Genomic DNA, 17,821 nt, shown 5'->3' with positions numbered 1-17,821 from the left:
TTGTCCATCCTCAGCAATGCCAGGAACCCAGTGCTGATACTTTCCTTAAATGCAAGCTCATGCTAATGGCACCACTGAAGGAACGCACTCATTCCTTCAATCAGCCCAAACAAGTCTCTTATAAATTTCTTACTGGGGTGCTCAGCTCTACAAGGGAAGGATGGGTTAGTTTGGACTGAGCAGTTTATTATGTACAGCTCACAGATAAGCCCATTGTGTATTGGAACTCCTTCCCCACACGGACGGTAAGTGTGTAGATATGCTGTCCCATTCAGGGGTCCCTGCATGGCTCAGAGGACGGCTTTAGCACCTCTACCTCACAGATGAGGACAGCAGAGCTCATAGAGGTGATGTGACTCGGCAAAGCCACACTGGAGAGCAGAATGGATCAGAACTCAGGTCTGTGCAGTTCCAGACTCTAGGTCATAGGGATGTCACAGAGGCATTCAACATGGCCCCCAGCCACCAGGAGGTCACATTTGAGACCCAGAAAGGACCCATGTTAAGACTACAGCATGATGAGAGAACACCATGGGTGCAGGCGCCACGGTTACTTCTAAGGCCTTAGGGCTGTTCAGAGCCCATGAAACTTTGAAGGTAGAGTCTAGAAATTCTCAACCTGAGTGTCTTCCAAAGAGCTCCAAATTCCCTACAGAATTGGGTCTTCTCAGTGGCCAATGACTCATGATCACTGATGTCTCAAATGACCGGGTCCCTGAGTCTCAGAGGGGCAAGCCCACCTATACAAGGTAGCATTGCCAGTGGCAATGCCAGGGCCAAGACACCAAGGTTTGACCACCAGTGCAGGGACTTGTGCTCCATAGTGCAGCCACTGGCTTGCCCATGGCCACACAGGCAGAAGGCAGAGCTTGATGTAGAATGGGAGTGTTCCCCACCAGCCCTCCCAGAGGGCCGGACTGACCTGCAGAGCTGGGGAATGTGTCTCCTGCTCCCAGGAGAAGAAGCCACCTCCTCTTCCTCATAGGCAGGAGTTTCCCCAAGATTCAGCTGGAGGAAAGAAAACTCAGAATGCTGTCTTCCTTCCAACACGCTCCCTAGGGGTGACTTCAAGTGTCATCCCCAAGTGTCACGGGACGATTTCGTTCCCTGAAATTCTGGGTTGAATATTGTCTCCCACAGACTCACATCCACCAGCACCTGTGACTGTGACTTAATTTAGAAATAAGATCCTTGTGGATGTAATCAAGTTAAGATGAGGCCATGCTGGATTTTGGTGGGTACGAGGGGTGTTCTTGTAAGAAGAGGGACGTGTGGGCACAGAGAAGCAGACGTGTGGGGGAAAGAGAGGCACAGGTTATAATAGTGCCTCTACAAAGCTAGCAACCCCAAAGGTTGCCTGCACGACCGGAAGCTGAGAGAAGCAAAGGAAAATTCTTCCTGGGAGTCTCCAGAGGAAGTGTTGTCTTGCTGGCATCTTGGTTTTAGTTTTGGAGCTGGCTGTGAGCAAATAACACATGGGAGACCAGGAAGAAGCACCTGACTCTTGGCTTCAGATTGGCACAGCGTGCCAGCCGTAGCGGCCATTTGGGGGGTGAACCAATAGAAGGAAGACCTTTCTCTCTGTCTCTAACTCTGCCTGTCAAAAAAAAAAAAAAAAGTTAAGCTGTCCAGCTGTGGTACTTCGTTACAGCAGCCCTGGGAACCTGACATACCTGGGAAGCCAGCTTTCCGACCAGCTCATGGCCGGAATGCAGGCTTTGGGTGGAGATACGAGTCTATACAGACCATGTCCTTGCAAAAGTGATGGACGTGGTCTGTCCTTTTGCCTTCACTGCTGCCTCCTCAGGGCATGGGCTGAGGTCACAGGAAAGCACTGCTTCCCGTGGCCATGAGCTCTGGGGCTGCTTGCTCTAGACACAGCCAAGCCACCAGCTCCATTTCCCACAGGTGACAAGTCCATCCTGCAGGCCCAATACAATAAACCATTACACATATTTGCAGAGGCAGAATCACCAAAATCCACTGTTCCTTGTAAACTGGTACAACTTTTTCATTGAGCCTTCAAAATATATGTCCACTTTGACAAGGCAACATCACCCTTTGGAAACTATCCAAAGGAAATAATTGGCCACATGGGCAAGAACTAAAGGTTTATGTGCAACCAGTATTTACTGTAATAAAACAGTGTGGGTCAGAAAACAATTTTTTAAAAAGATTTATTTTATTTATTTGAAAGGCAGAGTTAGAGAGAGAGAGAGGGAGGGAAAGAGAGAGAGAGAGATCTCCTATCTGCTGGTTTACCCTCCAAATACCCCTACAGCTGGGGCTGGGCCAGGCCAAAGCCAGGAGCAGGAGCTTCGTTTGGGTCTCCCACATGAGTACAGGGGACCAAGAACTTGGGTCATCTTCTGCTGCCTTCCTGTGCATTAGCAGGGAACTGAATTGGAAGTGGAGCAGCTGGGACTTGAACTGGTGCCCCTGTGGGATGCTGGTGTTGTAGGTGGCGGCTTAACCTGTTAAGCCACAATGCTGGCCCCAGAAAAGATTTTTTCCCCTCTCTATTCACCCTTTCCTAGTCACATGGAACCAGGCACAGGTTAAGCTAGGGTTAAAGAAAGGGGTCTTTTGTGGTATGCCACAAAGAGGAAGAAAGGGAATTGAAGCTCTTTTAAGCAAATAGTACACTGGAGTGTTGCTTAGAGCATGCCACTTTTGCAAGAGAAATGTCTGACCCACATGGGTGTCCGGTCCTGAAGCAGAACCAAGGAGGGTGTTTCCTTTACTCCTGTCTTCCTACAGCCTACCTTAGAGGGAGACCAGATGACCCAAAGGCTAAGGGGGTGGGAGTTGGGGGTTAGGGAGACCTTTGGGGCCGCGTGGTTGAAACAACAGAGAGGCTCCTGAGGTGTCGGGGGTGGGAGGGCTCCATCTCAAGTAGCCCCAGGAGGGCAGAGCTAAGAGGCACAAGCCAGCATCTATAGGAGCCCTCGCCTCTCCCGCTGCAGCCTGGGCCAATCAGCCCCTATGGGGCCCGCAGAATTCGCGTGCACTATGCACAGCGCCACAGCGCCTCCGGTGGACAGGTGCAAACTGCAGGGTCCAACACAGAATTTAGGTAAAGAAAGGATGGCCCTGATAGCCAAGGACTCTCACACCTCAGCTGGAGGGTAAGGAAGGCCGGGTAATAGGAGCCAGTGGAATTGGAAGTCCCTGGAGCCGCTCACACAGGGCTCTTGTGTAGGTAGTTGCTGGAGAAAAAGGAGCCAGCGCATGGGTTGCTATATCACGAAAGCAGGTACACTGAGGAGACTGGGTCCAGCCACTGAGGTGAGCTCCTAGCGTGGAAGAAGGCTGAGGGCTCGTGTGGCAGTCACCACAGAGAAACCCTTTAAGGGGAGAAGTGGATCATCCCAACACCGACTTTACTCCACGAGAAAAGGAGACGTTCGTCTTGGAAATGTCACGCGTGGGGAAGGCGTTGCGGCACAGCAGGTCAAGCTGCTGCCTAAGAGGCTCGCGTCCCACACGTGTGCGGGAGTCTCAGCTGTCACACTTCTCATCCTGCTTCCTGCTCATGCACCTGCGAGGTGCCAGATGACCCCCCAGGTGCTTGGGCCCCTGCCACCACGTGGGAGACCTGGATGGACTTTGGGGCTCCTGGCTTCAGGCTGGCCAAGTTCCAGCTGTTGCCAGCATTTAGGGAGTGAACTAATAGCTGGAAACTCTTTCCCCCTCTTTTTGTCTCTGTGCCTTTCAAACAAATAAATAAAACTTTTTTTTAAAGTCACTCTGTACCTCATAAATGTGTGTAGTATTCATCCCAAATTTTTTTAATGGCTTAATAAATTTTTAAAAGAAGAGGTTAAAATAAGAAGAAAAAAACAAGCAAGTTTGTTAAATGAAGAGACAAATCATCAAAGCAATAGGCTTCAAGAAGCGAGGGAGATGCCAGAAGGCAGTGCATGAGCCTGCGTGACAGCTGAGGCCCCTGGGAGGGAGGCGGGGCTTCCAGAGGACCGGAGCCATGGCTGAGTCTCCCCTTGCCACCCTGAGGAGGCTGGCTGTCCACACTGGCTCCTGTCCCATGTACAAAGTCAGGTCCAGACTTCTCCTCCCCAGTCTGGTTCTCTTTGTAATTCTGCCTGGCCCTCGCTCGCCTGTTCACGCAACTTGCCCAGCTTCTTGGCTGTGGTTGTTTCCTGCTGGGGACACCTCTGCTCTGGGGGTCTGTGAGCAGGTGGGCCCGCACCTGGAGAGAGACTAGAAGAGATCCTGTCACACCCCTACCCCCACTCCCACCCCCGCTCCCGAGGGCGGTCTAACTGGACCAGGTGCTGTGTGGTCAGGGTTGGAGGGTTCCTGGGACTTTTTAAAAGGGCGGTTCCCGTAACAACAACCTGAGGGACAATGCAGGAAGCAGCCAGCCAGCTCTCCTTGTTTCCATTTCTCCAGGTTCCCATGCACCGTCATCCTCTTGTGTACATATTTGCATGACGGCACTATGCAAATATGCACATGGCGGGGGCTCTTTTTACTTTCATCTGACCTCATAAACATGAAACCCCTCTCGCGGCATCAGAACCATCGTCGAAATGGCTGTGCAATATTCCTTTGTGCTGAGTCACCATAGTTTAGCCAAACAACCCCCTGGGACTGGAAGCGGGGGCTTTCATTTTTTCTGGTTTTGTGTGGTTGTGTTTCACGTGGCTAAGAGTTTACATGCGCCATTTTCCTTCTTCGTAATCATTTCCTTGAGACAATAGAGAAGGAGTTCTGAGCCAAAGGACATAAACTGCTTTTATAGGTTCTGAAAGGACACGGGCTCCCTCAAGGAGATCTGTCTGTTTACACATTGCTCATGGTCACGGCTAGCGGCCGGCGGTTAAGTGTTAATGGGTAAATAAGAGAGGCCTTTCCACCACCCCTCCCAGGAAGATGCAGTTTTCCCAAAACCCTGGCAGACAGACGCGGACGGCCTCTCAGAGGACGCCAGCCAGAGCCTGCTGTTTCTGACGACAGCAAGCAGGAGACAGAGTGTTTCCCAGCAGGACTCCCTCCAGAGGGAGTCGGCAGGGGTCTACAGAAGTCCCCTGCCCCACCCTTGCCAGGGGCACCGTGCCCCCCGGAAGTCAATGTGGATGCCTTCCCCACTGCCCTCCTCCAGGCTCACCCAGGGGCCCGCTGCGGGAGGGCACGCCAGAGACCCCAGTAGAGATGGGGAGTCCTGAGACAAGGCAGCCTGGCCACCAGGTGACTGCTGAACCCACACTGGCGCTCCTGCCTAAGAAATATGGCGAGGTCCACTGGGGGAGCCCCACCATGTCCCCTGAGCTGGACCCAAGCCCCAGTCTGCTTCTCTCCCAGGGTTTCATTCATTGGGTTGAGACAGGAATACAGGAAAGGATCCACTACACACACACACACACACTACTCTCGGTTTCCTTATCTGCTAGGTTGCTCCAAAAAGGATGTCAGGGAATGTGGGACTCTCACAGAAGAGTACAGAGAAAGACAAGAGCCCAGGGAAGCCTCCCAGCCTTCGAACATCGAGCACATGGGGCTGCCCAGCTGCCAGGGCAGTTGAGACAAAGAAAGATCCCTGAAAGACTTCTCAGAGATGGAAGACATGGGGTAAAGCTAGACATTGTCCCAAGAAAACCAAACATTCTTCCTGCCTGGAGGCTATGGCTTTGGGCCGCTAGGCTCTGCTGAAACCAGAGGCCAAGGTGTACCACCATCCACCACCACCACCACTACCACCAGTACAACTGACACTACCACCAACAACCCAAACACAAGTACCACCATTACTATAACCACCACCAGCACTATTACTAGTACCAACACCAAGAACACTGCTACCATCAGTAACATCACACCCACCATCGTCACCACCATCACCAATGACAACAGCAGTAATAATACCAGCAATAGCAATAACAGAAACAATAATATTAACACCAATACCACCACCAACTCCCCAGTCCCACAGACTTGAGACCGGCAGGTTAAACGAGAGCTCTTCTACCTCCCTCTCCTTTTTGGACATCCCACCACCAATACTTGGGATATACTTATACTAGGAAATTATCCATTGTTTACCTGGACTTCAGATGTAGCTGGGCTCCCTGTATTCTCCTCACCCAGACTGGAGAGGTCTGGGTGAGAGCTGATGGTGGCCTACCCGGGTTTGCTGATGGAGTGAACGTGGGAGGTGGGTGAGGCGAGTGCAGGCACATTGCTTGGTTTGAGGTCCACACAACTGGGTAGAGCATGGTGTCATTTGTAGAGATGGAGAAGACTGGAGGAAAAACAGGCTTGGGAGGGAAAGCTGTGAGTTTTCGTTCCATGTTGAATTTGAGCTGCTTATTAAATAAAGGGGGATGTCACAAGGAAGAGTGGGACGTATTAGTTTGGAATTCAGGGCAAAAGTCAGAGGTGAAAACAAAGATGGAATCTGATGGAATGAATGGAGGTCAGCAGAAAGAGAATTCAGAGAAGGCAGCCAAGGACTGAGCCTGTAATCACTTCAAAATTCACAGGCAGGGCAGGCACAGGCAAGGCAACAAGGGGCACCCAAATACCGCTCCACCGAATTACACTGGAACTTTCCCGAATATTCTAGTACTTCTATTTCTATATTCTCAGGGCAGCGTTGCTGCACCCTGCTGTCAGCCAGGCACCGTGCGAAGGCTCATCACATGCCATCTTGCTGAATCTTCACAACACAGACAAGTGATCCTTATTACCCCCACTTTAATGGCATTTTAAAAGAGGCTTGGAGAGGCTTAAATAATTTCCCCGTGTCACAGCTCATAAATGTCAAACTGTTACTTGAATTAGGATTTGCCTAGTTCCCAACTGTCTAATCCACAGTGTTTCATAGCTCATGTCCCGCTATCTGCTCCACCCGTTTCTCCAATCTTTGAGGCAGGACCTCTCTTTATTCTCCCTCCTAGTTCCCTGTGTCTCACACAGTGCCAGGCACATCACTGGCACCCAATCAGGATATGCTGCTTTGGAGGTGATGGCACAGGGCTCAAGGCCTTGGGCAGGGTCAGCCAAGGCACAAAGCCTGCAGGACTGTCACAGAAATTCCCAAGTTCATAGCTTCTTCTCTCAAGTAAAAGAATGGAGAACAAGAATTTGCTCATTGCGGGGCCTCAGGCCCAGCCCAAACTCAAAGTCTTTATCTATTTCATCGCACTGGGCACACCTTGCTGAAGACAGTAACAGAAAGCAGAGGGAAAGATGGATTTTCAAGACACCAAGGCCGAGCCATTAACAGGGAGATGGAAGCTGAGGAAGGAAGCAAGGAATGACTTCTAGCCCACTCTCATCTTCTTTTGGCTTAGACAGGCGAGCTCCTTTTCTCAGTAAGCCGGAGACCTATGCAGCACCTCTAAACTTTCTTCCATCCTGGTACTTGCAATAGAAATCAAAGTACTCCACAAGTCTCTCTTGATATTTTCCTGCAGGGCTTAGGGAAACAAAGACTGGATTACTGTGGAGTGGGTGGCAGTTATACATGGTTATGGTCACTCAAGAAACACCGCTCTGTGCTGCTTATAGGGATCCATTAGTTTCAACCTCATCACAATCAATACTTTTTTAAAAAATATTCATTTGAAAGGAGAGAGAGAGAGGAGAAAGAGAGAGAGAGAGGGAATGAATCTTCCATCCACTGGTTCATTCTCCAATGGTTGTAAGGACCAGGGTGGTCCAGGCTGGAGTCAGGAGCCTAGAACGCCATCCAGGTCTCCCATGTTGGTGGCATGGACCTTCTTTGGGCCTTCTTCTGTTGTCTTCCCAGGTGCATTAGCAGGAAATTGGATTGGAAGCAGAGGAGCTGGGACTTGAATAAGCATTCTGAGATGCTGGCATCAAAATTGGCAGCTTAACCTGCTGCACCACATTGCCAGCATTTACCACAAGACTTCGACGTGGGTAACTTGCATTCTATTGATGAGGATATTAAGAATCAGGTATGGGGTGGGCAATTGGCATAGTGGTTAAGATGTCATTTGGGATGCCACAGCCCATATTGGAATGCCTGGATTTGAGTCAGCTCAGCTCCTGTTTCTAGCTTCTTGCTAATGCCCACCCTAGGAGGCAGTAGATGATGGCTCAAGTAGTTGGTTATTTGCCATCCACATGGGAGACCTGGAGTTCCCTTTGGTCTGGCTTAGCCCTGGGTATTGTGGGCATTTCAGGAATAATGGGTAGTCTCTGTGTCACTGTCTCCCCTCTCCTTTCTTTCTGCTTTTCAAATAAATTTTAAAAATGTATAAGAACAGTGAGGTTGAATAACTTGTCTCAGGTCATACAGTTAAGTGACAAAGCCAAGATTTGTACCCTGGCCCATGCACTTTGCTATTGGGTGGCAAATTCTGTCTCAGACCAACAATCTCGGGTGAGAAAAGTCCAAAATTCATGTAATTCCCATCTAGGCTCCCACCCTTGCCAGCGGCACTGTGAGCCAGACAGAACCCTCCTTTGAGTCTCAGCTTCCTTTTCCATCAGCTGAACTATTTTCTGGATTCCTCAAATTGCTATAAGGATTAGATGACATCATGCATGTGAAAATCTGTGAAAACTATAAAGCACAAGCCAGGAGGAAAGGATTAAAGGGCTAATATTAGTGATCAATTAAGCCAGGGGCAGGGAATGTCCAGTCTATGCCCACAAAATCACCTGGTCTGGCCCTGCCCAGCCCAACTGTAGGTGGACTCAAAATTTAATAAATCTGTAGCAGGCTCATTTTTACAGTGATAATTTTGTTTGGCCCACAAATGACTTTCTAAGCATCCAAACAGCCCTTGGCAGAAAAAAGGTTCCCCACCCCTGAGTTAAGCCCAGACTGGAGTTGGGGAACCTTTTCTATAAAAGGTCAGGCAGTAAACATTTCAGGCTCTGTGGGCCCTGCAGTTTGTAACACAACTACTCAACTCTGCTGTGGTGGTGCGGAAGCAGCCACAAGCAATGTGCAAGCCACGGAGCGCGGCTGTGTGTCTACAGAACTTTAGTTAGAAAAACAGACAGTGAGCAGGAAAGACCCCAACAGAATATAGCTGAGATCCGCCCTCATCATGATGAGGTTTTGACTAAGTTCCAGAGGGGGCACCTGTCATGTTTGCAGACGTGTTGGTGCCTGCTACCTTTCTGACCACAGCGGGGATTAGACATGTCCTCCTGGGCGGTGGAATCTTCCATGGAGGAAGTCAGGCTTTCCAGTTCTCCTGATCCTTTCTCCTCCCTCTCTTCCGGACCTAGACAGACAGGTACTGCCTGCAGAGGAAGCTCTGAGGGCTGGGGTATGCCCAGCCAAGCCCAGGAGGGATGCAGGGCCAGGGTGCACCAGCATCTCAGAGCAGTGCACTCTAATCAGAGGAGAGGCAGTGGGGACAGCGAGATGATCCTGCGTCACCATCCTGAATGCAAGTGTGAGCGTGAGCTGCTGAGCTGTGGGTCGCGTCCTCACTGAACTGCAGATGTGGCGTCCGGCAAGGGGGAGGCATCGAGTTGGGACATGGGCTCCAACAGGACTGTTGACACGGACTAAAAAGAAAAGCTAAATGATGAATGTCTGAATCCAGAGTGCGACTGAGCCAACAGGCTGTAATACTTGGCAGAAGCCAGCGTGACGGCACCAAACTGAGATTACTGACAAGATCTGCATTTTAGTGGAAGCAACGGCAAAGCCCACAAAGCCAGTTGACATAGGGGAGTCCTCACTGGGGCGCTGTGTCCTTTGAAAGAGATCTGGGGTTGAGGTGGGAAGGTGAACGGCTTTGATCACTAACGGTTGCATAGTATTCTATTGTTGGGGTATAGCATTGTGACTTGCAGTTAGTTGTTGCTAGAAATGCTTGTGCAAATTTAGGCTACATCAGCACACGTGGACCAGATCAAAGCTGGTCACAGCCCAGCACACTTGGCCCTGGCCAGACCACATCAGGAGGAGCATCTAATTGAGTTTACTACTCAAATCTGGAGTAGGTAGGACAGGAAGGCTGGCCGTTACGTGCAGGTATTTAGTTTAGTCTGTCCATTAGCAGGCACCTGCTTTATGCAGGGCATTTTGCTGAAGACTGGGACTACCAAAATGAAGAAGATTTGGCATCTTATCATGAAAGAGCTCTGTGACTGCAACAGGAGCAGGTGTTCGCTAAGGTATGGCTTGGTGACCATGTCCCTCAAGGGTTCACGTGGTGAAGCCGAATTTCCATTATGAGGTATGAAGAGGTGTAAATTTAATCCAACTATGGCCTTTAGAGGTCACACATTTGCGGAAGTGATTAGGATTCAGTCCATAAAGACTTCATTATTGAATACAGGTGGCTTTATAAGAAGGAGAGAGATCACACTTACATACACAGTCTCTCTCACACACATACACACACAATGTCTCACTCTCACACACACACATATACACACATGCTGTCTCTTACCATATAGGATCAAACACACACACACACACACACACACTCATTCACACACACATATACACTTGCTTTCTCTTACCATATTGCCTGCCTTATGTTGCCTTGAGACTCGGAGTGAGAAGACCATCCCCAGAATCATGAGCCCAAACAAACTTCTTTATAAGTTACCCAGCCTCAGATATTTCATCATCTTAATGAAAAACAGACTAATATAGCACATAAGCCTACAATTTCCATATAATGTGGCAAGAATGAAGACAGAGGCTTCCACACTCAGAGGTCTCCAAAGCAGATCTGAGGAAGCACTGCTTTGGGGGGACCTGGTTCGCTCAGCCTGGTGTTTTCAGCTCACTGGTGAACAATCTTGAGAATGAAGAGAGCCTTATTGTGTGTGCTTCCTGCAAGAGCAGCTAGAAACAGCATGTGGGATAGTCAAGGAGGACAAGGAGGAAGCCTGTCACTTGGAGCTGCTCTAGAGCAGATGCACCACACACTGCATCCATCTGGGAAGTTGAGAGGGAGATTCTTGCCTTTGGAGAGAAGGGGATACAAGGTGTCGTCTGAGATCTCTTCCAAGGCTAAGCTTCTCAGTGCCGTGGAGGGGCTGGCAGGCAGCTGGCTTGGGTACTCTCTCTACTCAAGAGCCACGGCACTAGAAGCACTGTTCATTGGCTCACTGAGCCCTGCACCATCATGGCAAGCCCAGAGCAGTGTTTCCAGGCTTCCTCTGTGTGTTTATTAGGAACATATGGGACTTGGGCACACACTGCACAGGTCTCTCTGATCGCACGCAAAGTCATGGGTGCTCAGGCTAAACAAGTAGGTCTCTCAAAAGCAAAATCTCTCTGTGTCAATAATATAACCTAAGGTAATATTATAAATCATATATGATACTGAGTAATGTTTATGTGCCAGGCACTAAGAGCTTTCATGTATTATTTTATGTAATCCTCTCAACCACCCTATAGAGTAGGTACCATTGCCATCCCATTTATAGACAAGGACACCAAGAATCTGAAAAGCTAAATTGTTCTCCCCAAGTTGATAGAGATTGTCAGTGGCACAACCTGGATTTGAAGCTGGACATTTGGCCTTAAAGTCTACATGTTAGAGAAAATAGAGCTGTTCTCTTGAAATGATTGAAAGACACCTAGAACAATGCAGTTGCCATTTAGCCTATTGTTACTGCAACAACAGCTGTGTTCCCTTAGTGGATTATGAAATGAATGGATGGGTTGTGATCATTTAAAAAAAACAGAATAGAAAATCATCAGCATTCATCATACATTTGAAAACCAGTTACGTTTCTACACGTGTACTGGTTACTATGCAAAATGTGTGTAGGTCATGGTCAACAAAGTTCAAGAGATGCTGATCTTGTCCAAGCTGCTTGCTTTACAAATGAGACTTCTAATATTCAGACAGCAAAGCAATGTTCCCAAGATTATGGACTGTTGGCAAAGAGTTGGGACTGGCTCTTAATTTGCATTATCAAATTTAATTGATTACAAAGAAAAGCAGGAATAATAATACTAGCAGTAGTACTGCTACTCCATTTCTCAGTGGTACAGAAAGGTCGGGTAACTTGGCCAATGTCCTCTAGCTGGTAATGGAGAAGACAGGGTTCAAACCTAGTCAGGCCAGCTCCAAAGTTCAGCTGAGATCTAGTGTAAAGTACTACATGATCCTCCCTCTAAATAAGTTCTTTCTCTCTCTCTATCCCTCTCCCTCTCTCTCAGCTATTATGTCAATACAGCACAAACCATGACAAGTGTGTACACATATAATTAATTACACTACAACTTACCTCTTCTACTAGCTAAAATGTCCTGGGAGACAATTCCATATTCACATCATTTAGACACTTGGTTAAAACAGAAATAATCATCTTGTTTCCATAAACATTTTATCCAGGCTTCCTTGTCTTTGTCATTCATTCATCCATTCACATATTTAACAACACCATGCAGTGGCAGGCATTCAGCCTTGGGGTTAAGGCTCCTGCACCCCACCCTGGGATGCGTGGCTTTGATTCCGAGCTCTGGCTCCTGACTCCAGCTTCCCTCCAATGCAGACCCTGGGAGGCAGCAGTGATGGCTTAAGTAATTGGGTTCCTGCGACCAATGTGGGAGTCCTGGATTATGTTCCTTGCTCCTGGCTCCAGCCTTGGCCCAGATATCTCTATCTCTATCTCTCTCTCAAAAAAAATCACACATTTGAAGAATCAAATAGATTAGGCAGACTTTTTTTAAGTCAAAGGCAGTTTATAAGGACACATAAAACACACTAAAACAGAAGATGAAAACAAGGATAAGAAAAAACAAGTAAAGAGGTAGCAGATAAAGCCAGGAATGAAACAGACAGAAAATGCTTCCCAGGTTATGCACTTGCTACAGGCAGATCACAAATCCACCTCCAAGTTTTCACTTTGATTACCTTCAAATTCACACCTGGGATGACAGGCTGATCGCTGACTCTCCATTTAACTGCCTCCTCAGAAGGCATTCTAGTCACTTCTAGTTCTCAGTTTCCACAAGCAGGAAACACACACTGCCTTCTGTGGTGGAGAGAGCAATTTCTGCACGCCTCTCTGAAGTCGATGTTGTACAAGGTGGCATAGTGCAGCGCGTCCTCAGCCACACAACTGCACAGCGAGGGTGAAACCTCGTGGCAGTGTTTCTGACGGTATCTCAACAAGGCTGATGGCACCAACCACGCTCTGACTTCCAAGATGTGTGAGGGAATCAGTCTCCAGCATAAATGGCTGTGGACCCTGAGCACTTGTTCTCTAACTGCAGAGTCCAAGGACAGAACTGCTGGAAATAAGGCTATCAAAAACAGGGAGCTGAGTTCAAAGGACATGTGGACAACTCTCCCCCAGGCTGACGCCTTCCTCTACCACTCCAGCCCTCAGGAATCGGGCTCTCCTTTGCATAAGTTGGCACCCAGCATAAGCCTAACTGTGTGTGTGTCTGTGTGTGTGTGTGTATCTGTGTGTGTGTGTGTTTCTGATTTAAACCCTCCCCAGACAAGGGCCAACCAGATCTCAAAACTTTTAATTCCAGGGCTTTTCTCTCCGCCCCACACACATCCAGTGCTCATATACAAATCATGCACTTGATGTTGATAACAATGACCAGCTGCTGCTAAGAAAGAATCAAGATAAAGTATGAGAGGAGCTTACATTTCATCAGAAACTCTCCTGGATGCAGTTGCTAAAGCCCACATTGCTCTGACTGTATCTTCCTAATTAGATCCTCCTATGTTTGCATTTCTCTACAGGAAAAGGGAGAAAGAAGGGCGGGCACTGTGGTATTGTAGGTAAAGCTACTACTACCCATGGTGCCAGCATCCTACATGGGTACCAGTTTGAGTCCCAGCTGCTCCACTCCCAATCCATCTCCCTGCTAATGTGCCTCAGAAACCAGCGGAGGATGGCCCAAGTGCTTGGGCCCCTGCACCCACATGGGAGACTCAGAAGAAGCTCCTGGCTCCCAGCTTTGGATCAGGCCAGCTCTAACTGTTGCAGCCATTTGGGGCATAAACCAGTGGGTGGAAGATCTCTCTCTCTCTCTCTGTCTCTCTAATTCTGTCTTTCAAATAATAAATAAATCTTTCTTAAAAGGGGGAGGGGAAGAGGTGGCTCATGGTGGCCACACATTGTCACCACAGAGCCCCATTTTAGCCATGAGTAAGATGGAGCCCTTCTAATCCTTAAACTCCATCCCAGTGAACATCTTGGATAAAGTGCTAGATTGAGGATCCCCTGACCACATGATCATCCAGTGTCAATTCTCTTGTTCATGAACTTAAATCCAGTGGTCCATACTGTCTAAAATGAATCTGGAGCAGAATAAAATCTGGTTGGTAAGAAACAAAATGCGTTGAAGAAGTAGAAAAGCTTAGAGAAATCTGGGGTATAAGGAATCCACCATTACAGCCTCCCTGGGAGAGGGATGAGGGCTGCGAGCCAAGGGAGCAGAAGCCAGCAATGCTATGGGGACAGCAGAGACCAATTCCTCAGAGGAGTTGTCGGATGGAAGCAGAAAGTCCGACTGAGAGCTTAGTTTGTGTGATGGCTGGATTAACCTCTGACAGGGGAAACTTGGATGATAACAAGCACAGGGTATAGTATTCGCCTTTTACTTTGAATAACCAGGCAAGGACGAGAGCAGTTTCACCTGGGGTTTATGAGAGTAATGTTTTGATGTAATTAGGATATAACTTTGTCATATTGGGGAACAGCGGATGTCACTGGGCTGCAGTGTGTAATTCTATCACACGGTTGTAGGCTGCATGAGATTTGTGTTGATGAGAAGGTTTTGAAGTGTAAGAGTGGTTCACACAGATCTTTCTCTGTGCCAGGCAACCTCTCCAGGGTGAGGACAGTGGATGCCACCCGAGAGGAGGGAAGCGACCATATTAGGACACCCGACAGGAGCCCAGGCAAGCTCTGGTTCACGTTTAACTGTGGATCTCCAGACCAGTTTGTATTTGCTGAAGGAGCATCACTGCGGTCTTCCGTTGGGTCATCTGGAGAAGGTTGCTCCCTAAGATCTAATTTTTTTTTAAGACTTATTTATGGGGCCGGCACCATTGGCTCACTTGGTTAATCCTCCGCTTGTGGCGCCGGCATCCCAAATGGGCGCTGGGTTCTAGTCCTGGCTGCTCCTCTTCCAGTCCAGCTCTCTGCTGTGGCCTGAAGGCAATGGAGGATGGCCCAAGTGCCTGGGCCCTGCACCCACATGGGAGACCAGGAGGAAGCACCTGGCTCCTGGCTTCAGATCGGCGCAGTGTGCCGGCTGTAGCAGCCATTTGGGGGGTGAACCAATGGAAGGAAGACCTTTCTCTCTGTCTTTCTCTCTCACTGTCTAACTCTGCCTGTCAAAACAAACAAAAAAAAAAAGACTTATTTATATGAAAGTCAGAGTTACACAGAGAGAGAAAAGGAGAGAGAGAGATCTTTCATTTGCTGGTTCACTCCCCAATTGGCCGCAATGGCTGGAGCTGTGCTGATCCAAAGCCAGGAGCCAGGAGCTTCTTCCAGGTCTCCCATGAAGATGCAGGGCCCAAGGACTTGGGCCATCTTCCACTGCTTTCCCAGGCCATAGCAGAGAGCTGGGTAAGAAGTGGAACAGCTGGGTCTTGAACCTGCGCCCATATGGGATGCTGGTGCTTCAGGCCAGGGTGTTAACCTGCTGTGCCATAGTGCCAGCCCCTCCTCCCTAAGATCTGATAGGGCCTCCTCACAGAAGCCCAGACTCCTGCACACATTCCCCTCCTGCAGGAGAGGCAGCTGCTGACCACTCCATCACCACACTTCTCCTAGAGGACAACATGATTTTCTAGACAAGAACCTGGAGAGGTGACAGTGGGTGCACACCCAGACCCAAAGGGTGAAGTATGCCACTTTGTTTCATCCCTTCAGTTCCAAACCACGCCAGGTGATCCTTCTAGCACCACAGGCTTTGAAGTGATTGTGATGATCACCATACTCCCCGGCTCTCCACCTGGGATGACTAAGGAAATGTGGCAACATTTCTCTTAGATTGGGAAATCATGTTCCACTCTCCTTTCTGGAGTTTCCAGGTCATTGCCATAAATCGCATTCAACCCAAGGACAGGGAGAGCCTTTCTGCTTTGTGCTGGGCAGCACTACTTGTTACAAACCCCCTCTGTTTTGAATGGTGGGCTGTCTCTTCACAGCATCTGCCCATGTGCCCTAGTTGGAGCCGTGGGTCACACAGAACATGCCTGTCCTTTTCCACAAGATAGCCCTTCAGACACCGGAAGAGACATTTCTGCCCCTGGAAGTCTGCTTTTCCTTGGGATGCCCTTCCAGCTCCTCCAGGCGTCCAGAGATCATTCCCGGCCCCCTTCCAGCCTGATCCCTCTCTTCTACATCCTCTTCTGTCACTTAGAAGTCTCTGTTCTACAGAGCAGTTGTAACACCATAGTCCAGCTTTCCTGCGGGGCTGAAGCTATTTCCAAACATTGCAGAAATTTGCTATGGTCCTGGCAGCCAAACCCACAAAAGCCAGATCCCCAGCTCTCACTGAGCAGCCCAAGAACATGTTCAAGTCATCCTGGCTCGGCCCATGATGGATCGCATTGGACGCCATCCTTTGGTCTCTGGGATGAATCATGAGTTTCTGTCATTGCTGTGGTTGGCTGCCCCTCGGGTCAGTGGTTGGTGGGACAGATACCACCCTTGATGTGTGTCCTTTGCCCTTAGTATGGAAACTTGAAGGCACAGGCAGCAGCGACTGGCCCATTCCTAAGCCCAAATGATTTGTCCCACTTGACAGAAAGTGATCCCAGGCCAGGAAGGTCCTGGGCTTCTGCCTCAGGATTTCCAGTGAAGGGTCATCTGTTAGGGCTGAACTTGAACCTCCAGATTCCTGCCCTAGAGTTGATCCAAGGACCTGTCTTCTGTGTTCCAAGTCCTCTCTGCCTAGCCAGCAGCCACACTCCAACCAACCCCACCCACCTCCATAGAGCAGTCATACTTCCAGGGTGGCTTCCAAGGTCTGGTTTTCCTGTGTGTCACCACAACACTGTCTCCACCCCCACCCCCCACTGTGTCTACCACACTGTGCCTTGAGATAGGGCCCTATCTGCATGACCCTGCCTTGGCCCCAGACTAGGAGTCCCATGGGAGAAGCTCCCGAGTCTTGCTTGGTTAATTCCAGCAGAGTCTGGCACAAGGAAGTCACTCGTGCAAGACCCACGGGGTTAAAATAAACTCATCCCTTGGCCCTGTACACCTCCAATGGGAAAGGTGGGAATTGAGCAGCCCTTCCTCTGGGTGGGAGCCAGGAGGAGACCATGGCCTCTGCTTCACAGTCTCCATCACAGTGGGACTACCTGGGTTACATAGCATCAGTAATTCCCCCCTTCCTACTTCTGTAGGCTCTGCTTTTCCCCAGCTAGGGCATGTGGTCCAAACCCCAGATCATCACTTAAGCATCTCACAGGCAGCAGCTGGGAGGAGAGGTTGGCTAAAGCCGGGCAAACCTATTCCACACCCCAATCTGCAAAGGGAAGCAGGTCTACCATGATCCTGAGTAGCCTCAGCTATAAAGGGCATCCCAACTCTCTCCACGGCATCCTAGGGCAAGGAGGTGAAGCAATACCCAGCCTGCTCAGTGCAAACCACACCCCAGAGGCCCAATGTGACACACAGTGTCCCACAGAGATGCAAGAAAAGCCAGGGCCACTCCAAGCAGCTGAATATCTACTGATGGACTCAGAGAATCTACCGGTTCACATAGCCCCTACCAGCTCAGCCCACAGGAAACAAGCAATGCTACCGCCATGCTCAGCTGGAAAGACCAGTCAGCGTGTTCCTCTAAGCTTCCAAGTGACAAGGGCAGGCTCCTGACGGTGGAGTTGAAGGGCAGAGAAACTAGTGC

At 49.3% G+C, this 17,821-nt stretch overlaps 1 protein-coding gene across 1 annotated transcript in view; it reads right to left on the bottom strand.

The window, feature by feature from the left end:
- Nucleotides 1–17,821, bottom strand: part of SCARA5 (scavenger receptor class A member 5) — a 127,821-nt gene that overhangs the window by 78,192 nt on the left and 31,808 nt on the right. The window lies entirely within an intron of this gene.

This window comes from Oryctolagus cuniculus, chromosome 2, assembly GCF_051225735.1.
Source record: "Oryctolagus cuniculus isolate XC-2025 breed Fujian yellow rabbit chromosome 2, ASM5122573v1, whole genome shotgun sequence".
Classification (NCBI taxonomy): Eukaryota; Metazoa; Chordata; class Mammalia; order Lagomorpha; family Leporidae; genus Oryctolagus; species Oryctolagus cuniculus.
This window is presented reverse-complemented; position numbering and strand designations above follow the sequence as displayed.